A 6,126-nucleotide genomic window follows, 5' to 3' on the forward strand; every position below is an offset into this window, starting at 1 on the left:
TGACCAGGGTATCTCTTCTATTGCTGTCGAGACACCATGACCAGGGTATCTCTTCTATTGCTGTCGAGACACCATGACCAGGGTATCTCTTCTATAAGTTTGTAAGGGCTTGCAATGAGTTGGTAGGGGCTCACAGTTTCAAAGTCCATAACCATTATGGTGGGGAGCATGAAGGCAGGCAGGCAGGCAGGCAGGCAGGCAGGCAGGCATGGTGCTGGAGCAGTGGCTGAGAGCTAACATGGTGAGAGAATAAGACAGAGAGCTAAATGGGAATGTGGTAGACTTTTGAAGCCTCAAAGCCTACCCCAGCGACACACCTCCTCCAACAAGGCCACACCTCCTAATCTTCCCATACAGCACTACCAACTAGGGATCAAACATCCAAACAAATGGGCCTATGGGGGCCGTTCTTATTTAAACCACCACCATGGCACTCAGGCATACTCTTCTTTATCTGGTCATAGCCAGCACTCACCTGCTGGGCATTCCTGCTCAGCACCCCTTGTCAGTTTGGGGGTTTGTTTCTTTCTTTCTTGTTTGAGGCAGGGTTTCTATGTGTAGCTCTAGCAATCACTCTGCAGACTAGACTGGCCCAGAACTCAGCCTGCCTCTGCTTCTGCTGGGATTAAAGGCATGTACACTACCGCCTGGTCTTGTCAGTTTCTTAAGGGCAGGGATTCTGTCAAGTTTAAACACTAGGAGCACCAAAAAAATCAACAATTATATATATATATGTTTGAAGGAATTGCCTTTCTTTTTTCCTAGACAGGGACTTTCAGTGTAGCCTTGGCTGACCTGAAACTAACTACGCAGACCAGGCTGGCCTAAACTTGCAAAGATTCTCTTCCCTCTACATCCTGAGTGCTGAGACTAGGGGCATGTACCACCTTGTCCACCTCGTGGTACTTGGGATAATATTTGCCTGAACTGAATGAGAACTATCTTCTGCCTCCCACTCTATGTTCCTAATAAGATGAGCCAGGTACTGAGATGAAACTGATAACTGTGCTTTAGTGTCTGCCCTTGTCCTAAGCCACGCAGGAGTTCTCAAGAACCTACAAATGTGATACAGATTTAAAGCTTGATACATCCGTCACCCACTCCCAAAAGCCACATTGTTGTTGGATAAGGATGCAGAAACCGCAGAATCCATGCAGTAGGGGAGGGGTCCAAGGGAAGGGGAAGAGTAACCAGAATGTATTATAAGTATGTATGAAAAAGTCAGAGAGCAAGGTGTTTAGATTCTTATTAACACTGCATAAAAACCTGAAAACAAATAAACAAAACAAAAAGGGTAACTACTATTCAGTACTTGTGTGATCTTTTTGGTGTGTGTGTGTGTGTATGTGTGTGTGTGCGTGCATGCTCTCGACATGTTATGTCAAGTAGCCCAGGCTACCCACAAATTCACTAAGTAGCCAAGGATAATCTTAATCTCCCAATGCTGTCTCTACACCCATTGTGCTGGAATTACAGCTGTGCTCAAACCCAAAGCTAGGCAGTCTACAGAGCTACACTCCCAGCCCCTTTCCCTCATGGGACATGTAGCCCAGGCTGGTCTTAAACCCAAAGTAAAGCCAAGAATGACCAACTCCTTACCTTTGAGCCACTATGTCCCAATATTGTGATTACAAGCGTTCTACCGTCCCTGCCCTTATAAGTCCCACACTAACTCAGACTAGACTAGACCTCACTGTGTAACTGACTGGCCTCACACTGTGGGCAACCCTTTTGCCTTAGCCTTGAGGGCTGGGATTACAGGTGAGTCCACATGTGGGGCAGCTATGTGGCATTGTTGTCCTCTTTGTTCCTCAACTTCTTTCAATAGCACTGTTGTAAAATAGTTTGTGTGTGTATGTGTGCATGCATGTGTGTGTGTAAATAAGTTTAGAAAGTATGTAGCAAGTTAAATATTTCTATGAATTCAACAACCCAGGCCCAATAAGTGAAAGATAAGAAATCTTGGGGCTACAGAAATGGCTCAGAAGTTGAGTGCTGACTCCTCTTGCAAAGGACCCAGGCTCAGTTCCTAGGACTCACATGGTGGCTATAACTCATTTGGGCTCCCAACAGTAATGTGTATGGCATACACACTTATATCAGGCACACACACACACACACACACACACACACACACACACACACACACTAAATCCCAGGAGAAAGCTGAAGCTCCCTCATCCAACACCTGCTTAGCATATAATCATATAATCATATAATGATCAATCCTCAGCACTGTACCTTTTAGACAAGTACTGCTTTTCACAAAGAACATAAGGCATTTACCTTTTCTTCTTCAGGCTAACTGGGGACTTCTGCTTGGCCCCGCCCCGGTGAGGGTATAACAGTCACCCCCTCTGCCCTCTCACTCTACGTTTTGAAGCTGAGCTCAAGGTTTAGTGGCAAATAAGGTGGTCTTCATTGCATGGACAATTCAGAGCAGAGGCTGCTGGCTGTCTTTGAGAATGCAGCAGTGCCCTCTGCTGTGAAGCTTGCATTTAACAAGAAACCACAGGCACGGGCTACTCCATGGCTACAGCCTTCTTTCCTATGCACTTACATTAAGAATGTTAGACTATTCCAGATTCTGGGAAGATTCCCACCCCCACCCCCCAGCTGTCTGTCTATGATTCAGAGTGCTTCCTCCTTCCCTAACCTTGGGTTATTGGTTGCTCGTGCCCGAGTGTCATCTTACCACACAGATGGAAGCCTGCCCACCTCAGAGCTCCGGAGCTCAGAACAGGTTGGACTTAAGACTAACTGACCTTGGGCTGGTGAGATGGCTTAGTGGGTAAGAGCACCAGACTGCTCTTCCAAAGGTCTGGAGTTCAAATCCCAGCAACCACATGATGGCTCACAACCATCCGTAACGAGATCTGACTCCCTCTTCTGGTGTGTCTGAAGACAACTACAGTGTACTTACATATAATAAATCTTAAAAAAAAAAAAAAAAAGACTAACTGATCTCTCCTTGCATTTCTAATTTCTCCCCCCTCCCCAGCCCCTCCCTCCTTTTGGGTTTTGAAGACCTGTAGCTGTCTGTCCTGGAACTTGCTCTGTAAAACAGGCAGGCCTTGAACCCACAGAGATTTACCTGCCTCTGTCTCCTGTGTGCTAGGATGAAAGGTGTGTGCCATCACTGCCCAGCTGAAGAGTCATTTTTCAAAGTTTTGTTTTGCCGGCAACTTAGGGTTTCTATTGCTGTGAAAAACACCATGAGCAAAAGTGACTGGGGAGGAAATGCCACAGAACACCCCATTTGGGTATGGGGGTCCCTGGAATGAGGGGCCTTAAAGCTAGGTGGGTAAGGATTCGGCAGTGACAAACAGAAACAAACACTGAGGCAGTCTGAATCTGAGTGTATTTTGCAGCTCTCAAGCAAGGGATTTTATACATTAAAAAACCAGAGCCAGGCGCCTTTAATCCCAGCACTCGGGAGGCAGAGGCAGGCGGATTTCCGAGTTCAAGGCCAGCCTGGTCTACAAAGTGAGTTCCAGGACAGCCAGGGCTATACAGAGAAACCCTGTCTCAAAAAACCAAACCAAAAAAAAAAAAACCAAAAAAGCAAAAAAAAAAAAAAATCAAAGAAAACAAACAAACAAACAAAAAAACCCAAACATTGCACCTCTTAGAAACTATATCCAGTAAAACAATCACAAATATCAACAGAAATCATTTGGCAAGGTAGAGCACAAAAATATCTCTTAGAAACTGTACCCAGTGAAACAAACAATCACAAACAGAACATGTAACAACACTGTTAATGTAAATCATCAAAATATAACAATTCTAAAAGAATGTATTCAGTGGGGCAATCATCCAAGGCTAGTGGCATATTTCCAAGAGCAGGTCTTTATGGTCAGTGCTTTTAACTGCTTAGCTAACTTTCCAGCCCCGTGGTCAATTATTATTTAACATCTGATGCCTGATTTTTTTATAAATCTTCAAAACATAAATTTAAACTATTTTAATTCTTTCTAATTGAGGCTTTCTTTTTTTTTTTTAAGAAATGCCATTTTTTAAAAGATTTATTTATTATATCTAAATACACTGTAGCTGTTTTCAGATGCACCAGAAGAGGGCATCAGATCTCATAAAGGGTGGTTGTGAGCCACCATGTGGTTGCTGGGATTTGAACTCAGGACCTTCAGAAGAACAGTCGGTGCTCTTAACCACTGAGCCATCTCTCCAGCCCTAATTGAGGCTTTCTTTACCACTTATCAAAACCCACCTCTGATGACACACGTGTAGCCATATGAAATTTTATTGTTGGGAAAGTTTTTATCTATCATAATAATTTGGTAAATGATTTAAAAAGTAAAGTGTTGGTTTCCCTGGGGATAAGATCTTGTTCGTGACCCCAGCTCAAGGGATGGTTTCTTACCCATTATTCTTGTTTCAGATTTTGGCCTAGGCTACCGGAAACATGTGAAATAAGAAAAGGAATAAGAGAAAACAAAACAGAGAGATTGCCATGAGAACTATGGCTTAATAATTTTTTTCCAGCGAAGAGTTTCACAACTGGTTCCAGGAGGCCTCCCCCTTTTGAGGTCAATTGCCTCGGAAGTGGAATTTGTCACACAGATCCTACTGGAGGTGGTGTGGCATAGAAAGGGTTGCTTTTAGCTTGCAACTCCCAGGTCACACGCATTCACAGAGGGAAGGCACAGAACCTAAGGCAGGAATCTGGAGGCAGGAACAGATGCAGAGGCCATGGAGGAACACTGCTTACTGGCTTGCTCAGACTACTTTCTTTTTTTGTTTGTTTGTTTGCTTGTTTTACAAGACAGGGTTTCTCTGTGTAGCTCTGGCTGTCCTGGAACTCACTCTGTAGACCAGGCTGGCCTGGAACTCAGAGATCCGCCTGCCTCTGCCTCCCGAGTGCTGGGATTAAAGGTGTGCGCCACCATGCCCAGATCAGACTACTTTCTTAATTAACACAGGACTACTAGTTCAGGGTGGCACCAACTAGAGTGAGCCCTTTCATATCAATCACCAATCAAGCAAGAAAATGCCCAACAGACTTAACTATAGGCCAATTGTATGGAGAAACTTTCTTGATTATGATTCCTTCTTCCCACAAGATCCTAGTTTGTGTCAAGTTAGCATTAAAAATTAGCCAACACAGCTAAAAATTAGCTGGTGAGGTGGCTCAGTGTGTAAAGGTATTGCCTCTAAGCCTGATGTTCCAGATTCAACCCCCAGTCAGGTGATAGGAGGGAATCTTGCAAGTTATTCTCTGGTTTCCACATGAACAATTGCAAATATATACACATTCTATATTATATTCTTTACAATTATAAGTGTTTTGCTTCCATGTATGTATTTGCATCAAATGTGTGCCAGATGTCCCAAAAGATCAGAAGAGGCTATTAGATAACTTGGAACTGGAATTAGAAATGGTTTGTGAGCCACCATGTGCATGTTTTCTGTAAGAGCAGCAAGTGTTCTTAACCACTGAGACATCTCTCCAGTTCTTTAAAGCTGATAAATCAAAGAAAACAATTCTAAGTGTCTGCCATGTGTAGGTGCCCATGGAGGCTGTAAGAAAACATTGGATCCTGGGAGCTGGAGTTTCAGGTAGCTGTGGGCTTGTCGATGACCATGCTGGGAACTGAACTTGGGTCCTCTGCCAAGTCACCTCTCGATCCTCTTGCCATTTGAGAGCCATGGTCTTATATAACTTATGCTGATAGATACCCAAGAATGACCCTGACTTTGTAATTTCCCTGCCTCTCTCTTCAGACTACTGAGATTAAAAGCATGGACCAGCATTCCCATTTATGGTGCATGGAGATAAATAACCCAGGGATTCATGCATGCTAGACAAGCGCTCACCAACTTAGTCATTCCAGACTGGTCTGAACTGCAGAGTGAAATCATTTCAAATTTTTTAAATGAGAAACATGGGCTGCTGCTGATGGTTTAGTGGTTAAGAACACTTGCTGTTCCCAGAACTCACAATCAATCATCTTTAACTCCAGTTCTGGATCTAGTGTCCTATGATGGCCTCTGTAGGCACCAGGCACTCAAGTGGTATTTATATCTATCTATCTATCTATCTATCTATCTATCCACACACACACACAATACATGCAAGGAAAACACTCATACATATAAATTAAT

This window comes from Mus caroli, chromosome 18, assembly GCF_900094665.2.
Source record: "Mus caroli chromosome 18, CAROLI_EIJ_v1.1, whole genome shotgun sequence".
In the NCBI taxonomy this organism is placed as follows: Eukaryota; Metazoa; Chordata; class Mammalia; order Rodentia; family Muridae; genus Mus; species Mus caroli.